The 13,629-nt window shown below is 62.1% G+C and overlaps 1 non-coding gene across 1 annotated transcript; it reads right to left on the reverse strand.

Annotated features, from left to right (window-relative positions):
- Window positions 1-12,494: 12,494 nt before the first annotated feature.
- Window positions 12,495-12,566, reverse strand: Trnaq-uug. The gene has a single exon. It is a non-coding gene; the product is annotated as a tRNA-Gln (tRNA).
- Window positions 12,567-13,629: the final 1,063 nt, after the last annotated feature.

Genomic DNA, 13,629 nt, shown 5'->3' on the forward strand with positions numbered 1-13,629 from the left:
TTCAAAAGAAGTTTGGGGAGTCGAACCGCCGGCCTCAGAACGGAGAAGCGACGCCTCTACCCCCTAGACCACCACGGAACATGCAGTTCGTTGGCTGAGGTCACGGTTTTCAACCACACTGGGCGTGGCAGTAAAATTAAATGTTAATGTTTGTTAGGAATCGAACCCCCGACGTGTGGGACTGTTCTACACGGCTCCGCTCTGATGGCCTCAAACCGTTCCACAAAAGAAAGGAAATCGAAAAAAAAATTTGAGATGCCGGTATTCGAACACGGCACTGTGCAAATGCGATCGAACGTCTGTAACATTTGCACAGTGCGGTGTTCAAATACCGGTATCTCAAATGTTTTTTTTCGATTTCCTTTCTTTTGTGGAACGGTTTGAGGCCATCAGAGCGGAGCCGTGTAGAACAGTCCCACACGTCGGGGGTTCGATTCCTAACAAACATAAACATTTAATTTTACTGCCACGCCCAGTGTGGTTGAAAACCGTGACCTCAGCCAACGAACTGCATGTTCCGTGGTGGTCTAGGGGGTAGAGGCGTCGCTTCTCCGTTCTGAGGCCGGCGGTTCGACTCCCCAAACTTCTTTTGAAATTTTGACCGGTTGTGCCGTGGTGGTCTAGGGAGTAGAGGCGTCGCTTCTCCGTTCTGAGGCCGGCGGTTCGACTCCCCAAACTTCTTTTGAAATTTTGACCGAGTCGGTCCATTCCTGTCGCGTCAAGAGCCCGCCTCACGCCGCTCCGTTCGTCATGGGTCGTGGTGGGCGAGCGGCAAAAGTCGTGCGGTCCCGGCAGTAGGGTCCTGGGATCGACTCCCATCATTTCATTACATTTTTCGACTGGCTTCCTTCCACTGCAACTCAAACCCGTCGTCCAACACGACGCCAGACGTACAAGCTTGATAGCGTAGTGGTCAGAGTCACATTCACCTGGCCACTCCGCTGGGGTGTCTAAAAAGCAACTGCGCTTCGGCGGGTTGGCCTCGGCACTGGAGCGACGGAGTATTCGATCCGTCAATCCAGCCACCCGTAATTGGTCGCGGGTGGGTCCTCCTTGATTCGTCGGGAGGAGATGATAAGTCCTTTGAAGCTGGCCCTTAAACAAGCTGTATGTTTGGTAGAGAGCGCCGGACAGCGGGTGTACATTTGGTACAGACCACCCCGCGAAAAGCAAAGGCTCTCAAGGCAGAGAGAGACTGTCAAACCCGCCCTTCAAGCCCGGCCCATATACAGACGAGAACCCCTGGGGTCGCCGCCTGTAAAGCACCGGTTCCCCCGATCCACCGAAGTTGCAGGCGGCCCTCCGACCTGTGTGCGGAGGTGGGAGAAGGGCCCCCCTTTTTTCTTCTTTTTATTTTCGATTTTTGTATCCAGGGGGGCGGGATGCATTGCGCCTAGGCTTTTTGTATCCCCCTCCGGCCGGCCGAGGGGATACTCCTCGCCTAGGCTCTTTGTATCCGGGGGGGGATGCATTGCGCCTAGGCGACGTGCATCCTCCTCCGGCCGGCGGGGATACAATAAGCCTAGGCAAAATTGATCCAGGAAGCGGAAGAAGGGGTTAAGTCGAGTTGATTCAGTGACCTCTTATCAGTCTATCAAGTAAACGTGAGCGAAAATTTGGTCCAAAAATAAGTGTGGTGAGACAAGTCCTATCCTCTTGCATCTATTTTTAGTTGACACTCCCCACCTAATCTCCCACCTGCAAGGTTTAGGCCTTGCAAAAATGCACGGATTCAACTCGACTTATACCCTTCTTCCGCTTCCTGGATCAAATGTCGGGGTACATTTCGCCTAGCCGCATTGTACCCGGGGTACAATTCGCCTGGCACCTAGGCGCATTGTACCCCTGGGTACATTGAACCTAGTCGTCATGTACCCCAGGGTACTATGGCCCAAGGCGTTGTGCACCCGGGGGTACTCTGCGCCGACGGGTACAGTTCGCCTCCTACACCGGTTCGGGCCCGGTAACTGCCATGCTTGCACTGCTCAACATGACATACCGTCCGTACAAAGAGCAGGAACCTTTACCTCGGCGGCCAGAGGCGGCAGCCAGATCACAGTGGGCGTTGGAGACGGTCAAAATCCCGGACGCGTTTTTAGCTCCAGAGTCGCCAAATGGGACTCGATCCGAACGTGTGACCCCACCAATGGATTACTCTCCGAACGAGGAATCCATTGGAGGGGTCACACGCTCGATTCGAGTCCTGTTTAGCGACGAGCTCAACGCGTTTAGAGTTTCGGCCGCCTGTTCCGGTCTTCTGGCCCACTGTGCAGAGGCAGCCAGAGAGAAGAACGGCGCGTCGCGCAGATCGGCCAGCGATGATAAAGTCCACGCGCACAATTTCCAGAGTGGAAACTCTTTTCTCTTTTCAGCGAGCGGGTGCCGCCGTGCCGGTCCGCGACGAGGCGCTGGCGGTGCGGCGGCGGTGGAGGCGGGCGGAGACCACGGCGCCGACGCGAGCCTTGCGAGCCCTCCTCATTACACTGAAAGCAGCACATCCTTGCACCAGGCCACGCCCGGCCCGGCCCGGCCCGGCCCAGCCCAGCCCCGCGTAGCACTGTTACCTTTGTGCGGCAGGGGTACTGGGGAGGAGGAATGCTCACGGCTACAAGGAAGACTCCCACACTGCACTACACCAGCCCCTGCAGCCACATGCGGAAAACGCGATTAATTTTTTAAAAATATCCAATGTGCCCTGGTGATGTTTGAGCCCCGCGGAACGCGTCATGAAAATCGCGCACGTTTTTCATCATTTGTCGTTTTGGGAGCGAAATCTCGACAGTGGTGTTATGCTGGCCGGGCTGGCAGAGCTGGCAGTCGTGATGAAGTGCAATTACCATGCGCGTTGTTCTTCACGTGGCTTCGACGCGCGCCTGCTCCCCCGCTTTTCCGAACGGGAGTATAAATCTTCCACCCCGCCCCACCTCACCTTACCCCGCCCCGCCCCGCCCCGCCCCGCCAACACCAACCAGTGGCGGCGGCAACACCGCGGCGGGCTTCGCCAGGCTGCGCGCTGCAGGGCTGCGGTGTCGGCCCTCCAATCAAGCCGGAGGGGCACTTACACGCTTGCACTCTCTCTCTCCCTCGCACTCACGGGGCGGCCCGGAAGGGCGCGAGAGGGACAGGCCGCCCGAATGAGCCCTTAGGCGCTGCGGCGGCAAGAAGGGGCAAGCATGGAAGACACGGCCGCTGGATTAATTTAATTCTCCGTTTAATTGGCTGGGCCGTGGCGGGGCGCCCAGATATTCGGATTGGCTGTTCCGTTTCCGTTCCGTTCCTCGTCGCCTCGCAGTGCACCTCAGTGGATTTGCCAGAAGACCGGCCTCGAGACCGGCGCAGGCGGCCAAAACTCTAGGCGCGTTTTGAGCTCCAGAGTCGCTTAACAAGACTCGACCCGAGCGTGTGACCCCACCAATAGATTCCTCGTTCGGAGAGCGAGGATTAATGATGGGGTCACGCTTTCTGTTCTAGTCCCATTCAGCGGTTCTGGAGCTCGAAGCGCGTCCGGGATTTTGACCGCCTCCACCGGCCCTCTGGCACACTGTTCCGGCACGAGTCCGTTTGTTTGCCGGGCCGGCAGGGCCTTTGCATGATGGCGCTGTCACTTCGCTGCGGCGCGGCATTGCGGATCGTATGAATAACGTATCTGAGGAGAGGAGGACGAGAAAAACAGGCGAAATAAACAACGGAAAGGGAACAGAATGGCCGAGGGAGGGACAGATACACACAGAGAGCGACAGGATGAAAAAAAATGTTCCAGATTAGATGAGTTTTGAAAGACGCCGGGGAACGTGATATGGCATCCGATTGATTTCCCTCGGGCCTCGCCCACGCCTCGCCCACGCCTCGCCCACGCCGCCGCGGGGGTCCTTGCGCACTCCCACACTGCAAGCCAGCCGCGCCACGCGCAGCCACGCGCCCGCCGTTCGTGCGTATTGTCGCGAGCCGATTGCGGAACGCTGTTTCCCTTCCTCAATTATAAACATTCGCGCGGAACGATGCCACCACAAAATTCGCGCCAAAAGGAAAGGCAAGAGCGGATATTTAAAAATGAAAAGTGACACGCAAGAGGCGACGAGGCGTAAACAACACGCGCCCCTCCACCGGCCGGTTTGGCCGAGAAGGTGCGGAAATGGCTGCGAGATGAAGCGGCAAGGGTGCCGGCGGCGCGACGGTTTGGCCGCCCTGCTTTGGGGCGGGGCGGGGCGGGGGGTGGGAACGTTTGCAACCTCATCTGCAACCTCCCCGCTCCCCTGCCTGCCGACGGAGTGAGGAAATGGCATTCGCTCTTTTTATGGTGTTTTTAATAACAGCGCCAGGGCTGCCCTCATCTCGTTACTTCACCTGTAACGTATTTACCGTCTGAATATCGATCTATCGCTGGGCGTCCCCCCCCCCCTTCCCCTCGCCCCGCCGCCGGCCTGTCGGAACGGAACACCAGGCCTCATCTTTGCTACCCCTACCCTGCCTTCCTAGCGCCTCGCGCCAAGCCTCGCGCCAAGCCTCGCGCCCAGTTCATCCCCGGGCCTGCTGCGCGCTGCGCGCCTCGCCCGGGGGTATTAGTTTAGTTCAGGCGAGCCACATTATAATTTTATCGGACCAAAGTAAGGCCGAATTTTGTTGGTCCACTGGGACTGTATTGGCTTCAAAAGAGGGAGGGGGCTGCCACCCCCAGCCGCCCCCGCCCCGCCCCCGCCCCGCCAGACTGGCGCGCTCGGTGGGTCGAGTCGAGCCAGGCGGTTAGCGTCTCGGCCAAGGTAGTGATGAATAGATAGGAGGAACTCATCCGTCCTTTCAAAATTCGGGGAACCGCCACGGGTCCTCTCCGGGTCCTCTCCCCTGGCTTGCCCAGAACTCGCCCCGCTTCGCCAGAGGGCAGCGGCGAGCCGCGGCGCCTCTCCTTGATAAGAAACCTCCACGGCCCACCCCGCCCTCCGCAGGTTGGCGCACCTGCTACAAATTATCGAGACATTGAAGGGGGCGCTCTCCACCCTGAGGATGGCGCGCGGCGGTGCATCGCGCGCGCAAAGTTTCGCCGGGACGCGCGGAAACAGTCAACAAGGCAACGCTGGAGGCGGCGGACAGTCGGACTGGCTGTCCAGAACTCACTCGCTCACTCTCACTCGTCTTCCTTCGTCATTGGGGTTGTCTCAGGGGTGTTTTAGGTCGCCGAGACAAATCCGTTTTGAGATTGCAGTACTTCGGCCCGTTCGGTCGCCTTCCGGAGGACAGTGACAGTCGCGGGTGCTCCCAGGCCCTCCCCACGCGCGGCCTCCACAAAAGAGCAGAAGGGCCGCTGGGGGTAGCTTGGGTAGCCTCACCCCATATCACTCGCCCTCCTGTCGTCACATGATACACCCCCTCGCCGCAATGGCCTCCCCGCCCCACTCCCCGCGGTACACTACTGGCCTCTTTTCACTTAGGAGTGCCAGCGCCGCCCCTCTCCAGCCGTCCTCGCAGTGACAACCCAGTGAGTCGTCTCTCTCGCACTCGAGGCCTCCCGAGGCCCCCCCTGCAGGTGCGAGTGAGACAGAGCAACGAAAACGAGTCTTCGGCCTCCCATCCATTTTTGGCGCGGCGCGGCGAGACGCAGTCGCCGAGGGCGTTGCTCGGGCGAGGCCCTCCGTCGCGCCGCATTATTGCCCTAACGCAGACGCACGACCACGGCGGGGTTCAAACACTCCAAGTGCCGCTACCCCGCGCTACCCCGCGCTACCCCTCGCTGCTCTAGTTGATATAAACGGGACGTACCCGCGGCGTATCGTGCGCGCCGAGAGCCCCGGGACTAGACGCGAGACTCGGGGGTCGTAGCTACGCCGGCTACGCGTAGCCAGGAAGGGTACAACTCCAAGTGGCCCCTGGAGGCCGGAAGGAAGGCCCCCCCCCCCCAGCGTCCCCCTCTCTGACCCCCGCGGCGAGCATTAGCGGAAATGGTCCCAGTGCCAGTACTAAAATCCAATCTGCCAGTCGCCATCTCGCCGTCCACTTCGGCCCACTTGGCATCGCGTTGGCCGCGTCAAGCCTCGCGTCTTAACAGCGCACACGTGCTGTGCCGCGCCCTCCGGCCCCTCCGGCCCTCGGTCAGCAACCCGAGGGGCCCGAGCACGGCGATAGACCCGCCGACCGCATCAAGGTTAATCCCGCCGGCGCCCGCTGGCCGACGTTTGATTGTTTGATGACCGTTACGCCGGCCGGGGTAGCGTGTGGAGAGGAGGGAAGACGGAGGCAGGGCCGCGGCCTCGACGCCAGCCCTGGTGGCGGGCAACACGCAGCCGGGACTAGGTCCTGGAGCAACCCTGGCACAGGTGTGGTCGTTGCTTAATAGCGCGCACTAGTAGCGAGGCCCGCCCCGTCACGCCACGCCTCGACCCAGGTGCTGCCGTAATCGTGTCAATCCTTGTCGGGCCGAGAGCACCGCGACAGCCCCCACACATGCTCCCCTCCAAGGTTCGGCAGGGACAGACCCTTGGGGTTACCCCTCCCCGCCCTCCACCCCCTTTCCCCTCCGCCTTCCGGAGCGCTCCGGGCGAACGGGGTAGGCCGATCCGGATCCAGCGCTGCGGCCCGGAATCGGCAACCACGCCATGATGTGTTTACTTTGGGAGGGAAAAGATTGTCCCAGACGGAACCGGCCTGTGCCTTCCCCGCCGCGCTAGGGAGTGGTGAGGGAGAGAGTGAGAGAGAGAGAGAGAGAGAGAGAGAGAGAGAGAGAGAGAGAGAGAGAGAGAGAGAGAGAAGAGAGAGAGAGAGAGAGAGAGAGGAGAGAGAAGAGGGGAGAGAGGGGGGGGGTCGAAGAGTACCAGTTGGGACCGCGGCGGGAGGCGTGGCAGTGCGACGATGGACTGCGAGGGGTGCATGTTGTCGCCGTACAATGCTTCTGCCCATTCATCGGGCCGGCAAAAACCGCCCCGGCATCCAGCGCAGCCATCGCCCCGCGCAGCGCAGGGCGCAGCCCGTGGAGGCCGTGCACCCGAGGCCGTGCACCCGAGGCCGTGCACCCGAGGCCGTGCATCCGAGGCCGTGCACCCGAGGCCGTGCACCCGAGGCCGTGGCCTGGCTGCGGCGGCCAGGCACCCCACCTGGGGGCGCGCCCTTCGCAGTGGCCCTGGGCCCGGCAGGCCCGGCAGGCCCGGCAGGCCCGGCAGGCCCCGGGGTGCCGCAGGTGTCGGCGCGTCCGGAGGGCGATGCTCCGGCAGGGCGTGAAGGACGTCAGCCTGGCCTCGGCCCTCCGGTCCGGCCGCGCTCCGGGAAAGCCCTGGACGGCGTGGAAATCGAGGTGGAAATGTATGTCGGAGAAAGCGAGAGGCAGTAGTCACTGCTGCCGCAAATCGGTCCATTTGCTACGCCACTGGAGGCCGCGGCCGAGGCGTGGGCCGAGGCGAGGGGTCACTAAGAACGAGGGGGTGGGGAGGGGCGGGAAGGGATCGGCCCCGACAGTCTCTCCCGGCTCGAACGGTGGTATATCGGCTCCCGGGCGGCGTTTCTCCTTCCCAAATGCCAAATGCGTGCGGCGGCCGGGCCTGGGCCGGGCCTGGGCCGGGCTCACGCACACACCGACCCACACGCACGTGCGCAAAGGGGTGGCGCTGAGCGTGGGGGCGTAGGAGGGCGTCCTTGAGATCGGAACTCATTCAGAAGGGGCAGCGAAGGCGGCGCGGCGCGGCGCGGCACGCCGACGTCTAGGAAACTTCTCCATTACTCCATACATGACGTAGGGAGTGGCGGTCGGGCCGCCCCGCCTCTTGGCGGAGGAATTCAATGCGATGCAGAAATGCTCTCGCAACTTCCCGTGCCACATCGGTTTTACACTCCGGTGCCCCAGAAACTTTGCCCCCTGCTCCGTGGCGTCGCCGCCAACCCCGCCAACCCCGCCAGCCCTCACCCTCGCTGCGCCGCTGCGCGCTGGCATCGGGACGAGTCGGCGCGGCTGTAGGGCTGTAGGGCTTTGGGGCCTGCAGGGCCAGGGTGGGCATACAGTGTGCCACACACGGCAGCGCAACGGAGACACGCCCCGCCTCTCTCGCACTCATGGGGAGTCCCGTCGCGTCCCGTGGGGGCGCGAGGGAGACAGCGCGCCTGCAGGGTAATCATTGCTGCCCTGCCATCATTAGGCCCTTGAAGGGCTGAGGGGCTGGGGACTGAAGGGCTGGCACGCTGATGACTTGTATCTCCGCCGCGTCGTCTTTGTCTCGCCACCCTTTAAGGCCTGCGGAAGGGCCGGCCCAGCAGCCGTCGCTCTGTCTCTCTCGCACCAAGGCGAGACGCCCTGCGAGCGCGAGAGAGAGAGGGCGACGACGCCTGCGGGTCCTCGCAGACGCGCGGACGCCGTGGTGCCTTTGCGGATCACACCAAGATCAGTCCATCCATCCATTATGAAAAGGCCGGGCGCTGTTGTGGGTGCTGTTGCGGGGGCGGCTGCGGGGGCGGCGCTGACGCCGAGAGAGAAAATAGAAAAAAGGAGATAAAGAGGTGACCTTATTTTAAGGTGGAGCCGCCAACGCAGCCCCAGCATTATGGCGCCGCATTCACCAAAAAACATTCTCATTCAGAATTTTTTCTTTATTGGACGGCCGGCCCTGTGGTGGTGCCCCGCGGTGCCTCGTGGTGCCCTGCGGTGGGACGCGCCGCGCCGCATCCGGAGGAGGAGAAAGAGGGGGAGGGAGGGGGCGATGCCTCGGGCTGCTCGTCTGGAGGCGCCTACACAGCGGCGCCGCACGCACCCTCCCAGCAGCATCCCCGCAAGACGATGGTGCCGTGTTGCGTTTGTGTGAGGCGGGGCGGGGCGCGGCGTGGTGCGGCGGGGTGCGGCGTGGTGCGGCGTGGTGCGGCGTGGCGCGGTGGACAGCTGTTGTTTGCCCTTTAGGACGATGTCATCGGCCCGTGCCAGACAAGTGCACACTTGTCATGGAGACCGAGCCTCCGTTCCACTCCGCCGGAGGCTCCTGCAGGACTGTTACGTTGCTGTTGTTGTTGTTGTTGTTTTTGTTGTTTTTGTTGTTTTTGTTGTTGTTTTTGTTGCTGCTGTTGTCGCCCTCTGGCCGCCAGGGGTTGGGTTACTACCCCGTGCAGTAGGTCAGACTAGCTCACCGGGGTCAGCAGCATGCCGCCCGCGCGGCGCGCGGTGAGAAAAGACAAACTGAGTTGGGGGTTTGAACTTCGGCCTCCAGGCTGGCAGGCTGGAAGGCGGTCACCGCTTTCGCCCGCGGCGCTGAGGCCTTGTGCCGCGAAAGCAGGCGCGGCGCGGCCGCTTTGAATTTCGCAGCGAACCCGTTCAGAAATTTATAGAGGCTGGGAGGTCCCTGCCGCCGTAACTTCGGTGATCGGGCGCGCGGGGACCGGCGGGGACCGACGGCGCCGCCCTGAAGATCGGCGGCGACGCGGCCGCGGCCACCACGGCGTCGGGGCTGGCGGGCTGGCGCGACCCTTAGCGCCATTCTGTGACGGAATAATTGAAAGGAAAAATGGGGGCGGCATTTGTTCTTGGTGCTGCGAGGCGGCAGCGGCAACACGCCTAGAAGAGGACTGACAGGAAATGGGGGCTGCGCTGCCTCTGCGCGGTGCGGTGCGGCCGGCCACCAGAAGGGGGAGGGATCGGCCGCGGTCTGGGCGCGGACCGCCGCGGGTCCCAGCCCGGGGCATTAGTGACTCTGCAGGGCCAGGGCGGCCAGGGCGGCCAGGGCGGCCAGGCGGCCAGGGCGGCCAGGGCGGCCAGGGCGGCAGGGCGGCAGGGCGGCCAGGGCGGCCAGGGCCAGGGCGGCAGGGCGGCCGGCGGCCAGGCGACAGGCGGCCAGGGCGGCAGGGCCCGGGGCTGGAAAAAGCAGCCGGCGGCCACCACCGCGGCTGGACAAAACATTGCGCCGTCGGTGGCTCGGCTCGGCCCGGCCTTGTTTGGGTCTTGTCCGTGCTGATGAAACCACCACACCGCGCGCCGTGCGGCGCCGTGGCCGCATAGCGCCAGCTCGGCCTGCATCGTCATTGTCCACGTGCGGGGCGCGGCCAGCCAAGGGCTGGAGCTGGAATACTGAATAGGGCGCCGCTGTGTTGCCTGGCGCGGTGAGGCCCCGCCGGGCCCTGCAGGGACATGGCGGGGCCCAGCGCGCGGGGCGTCGGCGGGGCACTGCCCGCCGTCGCCCCTGTCACACCCTTACAGTGGCCAGGGGTGTCGCACTTCCGGTGCGCGCACGCACGTCGGCACACACTCACACACACACACACGTCACACACACCCCCTCACACACACACACACTTACACTAGCGCGTTCTGAACGTCAAAGCTGGACAGCAACCTCTCCGCCTGGCTCGCCGCCTAGTCTCGCCTGGACAGTACCAACTTCCCCGATGGTTTTGCAGGAAGTGAGTTGTTAATGTGAGTGGTGTCCTTTATTTGAAGCTCGGCGCAGTGGAGCGGCGAGACAAGACGAGAGAGCCGCCAGTGCCGCTGCCACCACCGCTGCCTCCGCAGCCACGCTCCGTAAATGGATGGCCGCCCCCACTTCTCTGTTAGTGGCGCCACGGCGGGCACGGCCGCCACACGACCATGTTCTCCCTCGCTATTCACCACTCGGGCCTTTTTCCCTTCACTTTTCCCCCCACTTCTTCACTTCGTTTATTTTGCAATTACGTTTCGCGCGCTGCAGCGCCGCCGCGGCCCGCGTGCCACACTGCAAATATTGGCCGCGCGGGGAGTTAGGCCCGCCGCGTGGTCGCGTCGCGGATGGCTCGGTGGCTAGCGCTGGCGGCCTGCCTCTGCCTCTCTGGCGCGTCCGCAGGGGCGCGTCCGCAGGGGTGCGAGAGAGACACAGCGACTGAGCACCCGGTCCTGATTGGACTGGAAGCCCGTCGTCCTCTTCGTCCTCGTCGTGACGCCCAGCTGCCACGTCAGATGGCGCGTCAGTCGGCGTCAGTCGGCGTCAGTCGGCGTCAGTCGGCGTCAGCCCAGTGAGTGGCGTGCGACATCCCGCAGCGCCCCGCAGCCCATCACGGCCATCACACTGGCATCACGTCTGGCCGCAGGCCGCAGGGCACCGGGGGCGTCCTGGGGCGTCCTGGGGGACGGCGCGGCACAGGACAGGCAGGATAGGACAGGGACATATCAGGCTGGGCGAGACAAAAGGCATTGTTCACTGTTCATTTACCCCCTCCCCCTTCTACCCCCCCCCCCCCCCGGCTAACTCTCACTGCTACCCGGCCTGCTGGAGGTTAGCGTGGGGACTGGACTAGGTACTGGAGACGGGCCAGAGGGTGGTGCACTGTACACCATGGCGGTGGGGCGACGTCGGGTTAGCGCTGATTCCCTGGCCCTTGTTCGGCTGCAGCGGGCTGCAGCGGGCTGCTGCAGGCTGTAGCCGTGCTCGTCGTGCTCGTCAGAGCGGGGCCGCGATGAGAGCGGCTCCAGTGCCTGACGACTCGACCCAGAACCTGGATTGGCGTGCTGTCGCGCCGCCTAGCGCCGCCGTGACGGGTGGCTCGGGTGGCGGCGGCATGGCGGCACCCTTCGACGAGTTCGACGTGACACCGCCGTCACCGAGGACCTCACGGAGGCCCGATGCCCTGATAGCCCCCAACCGTAACTGGCTCTTTTCCTCATACTAGTTGGCAACAACACTTAGCTCATCAGCCACCCTCGAAGCGGGGACGACGGGACTGGGGCGGCGAAGGCGGCGGCCCCCGAGATGACACTGTAGGTGCAAACGAGGCAGCCGAGGGGGGAGGGGGAGCGCCGATGTGGCGAAATCATGAATCCTGTGAATGTTGCCTTATCAGGCATCCGGCACGGCCGAATGAGGCCGACGAGTCCTCGCCCCGCCCCTCCAAGTCCTGGAAGTCCCCGAAGTTAGTAGTTATTTCTTTGCAGCAGCATCGGCGAACCAGGCGAGCGGCACGAAAACGTGTGGAATTCGATGCTCGGGTGCCGTCGTCCCGCGTCGTCCGGGACTCCTCCCTCCAAACAATGAACCGTCATTGACGTATTTCTGTTCTGCTTTCTCTTTTTCGCTCCCTTCGGCGGCCTTGAGCTTGCCGCGCTCGGGCTGTCTGCTCGTCTGCTCGGCCCGCGCGCCGGCAAGTGATTTGCCCCAAGGAAGATAGTCCAAACATGGTGGCAATCAGAGTTCGATTTCGCGGCCCGGAGAAGACAAGACGGGGGCCGAGAGAGGGCGGCCCAGAAAGAGACATCGGAAAATCGGCCCGGAAATTTAAAAAGAAGAAAGTGACGAGGAGGAGGAACACGAGGCCAAACGAAGCGCTGAATGCCCTGAATGCGCGTCAGTGCGAATGCCGCAGTGGAACGAGTGGAACACAACCCGGCGGCTTCTAGAACGTTCTCAATCGAAGCCAAAGTCGTCGGCGTCCGATTTCGCAGTCCCTCGCATAATTTTCCTCTCGGACTAAATGCCGATAGTGGTGCCGCAGATAGGGCTGTCTGAACGGAAGGATCAGAAAGATGCTGCTCAGGACACCGCGTGCAGAAAATTAAAATAATATCCCGTTTGGATAGGTCCCACCGAGATTTGAACTCGGATCGCTGGATTCAAAGTCCAGAGTGCTAACCATTACACCATGGGACCAGATGTACCGGCCGGCCACGCGAAGCGCACTTAGAGTTCGTAGGTTCAGGAGTGCCTTCGCGGGCCGCGGCTCGTCCTCTCTCCCGCGGCGCGGAGGATCCGCGATCCGCGTGGCGGAGTGGAGTGGATGGATTCGAAAAGAAAGCGTCGAGGAGAGAGAGAGAGAGAGAGAGAGGGGGGGCGAGGCGGCGGCGCGGCATAGCTCACTTAGTTCACCAAGCTGCCGCCGCACGGCGAGGAGCGCTGCAGACGCCGCGTCGCGGCACTGCTAGTGCAGGTCGCTGCCGCTGGGTGGCGCCACTGGCCTGACCAGGTCCTTCCGCCGAGCCTAGTGACCCTGGATAGAAAGAGACCGGCGAGTGGGGGGGCCAACGCTGGTTGGTCTAGCGCAGTCACGTGAAGCTGGGGGCCGCCATTTACGTGAATTCGGAAGCAGCAACACACTAATATTCAAAGGAACGTAAAAATAAACAGGAAATTCAAATCAATACCTATTTTTGATCAAATCTCAAGCTTATGTGAGTTTTAAACATTTACGTTGGCCTCCTTTTAACCCTAAAGAGTACTTTTACATTCCTCGCACGTTACTTTGTGTATACAGGTTGGCAGCCTTGCTTTCACGTTTTCAAAAACTCCCGCCTATGCCCACTCCATACAGCGACTTTGAAGTTTCATATCCTTTGAAATTGAAGACCCAGAATATTTGGATACTAAAATAATCGCTTCACTAACTTGTCAAGCCCACATGTTATGGTCGCCTGTCGTTAAAAACGTCTGGAATATCGAAAGACAGTAGTTTGAGGTTAGGGGGCGACGGAGGGCGAGTCCGCCATTTTCGTGAATTCTCTTCTCGCCATGGCCGGGCCACGGCGAGCCGAGCCAAATCCGGAGCCGCACTCGCTGGTCTCTTTACATACAGGGTCACTAGCCGAGCCGCTCGGCGGGTCGCGCGCTCATTTTCGAACTTGTGGCGACGACAGCGGTCTAGCGGTAACAGCGAGTAGCTGCTTGGAGTTGGGGAAGCGGGTTGGATAACCAAGCTATGTTCAACACGCCGCCGAAT

This window comes from Thrips palmi, unplaced genomic scaffold (genome assembly GCF_012932325.1).
Source record: "Thrips palmi isolate BJ-2018 unplaced genomic scaffold, TpBJ-2018v1 HiC_scaffold_10, whole genome shotgun sequence".
Lineage (NCBI taxonomy): Eukaryota > Metazoa > Arthropoda > Insecta > Thysanoptera > Thripidae > Thrips > Thrips palmi.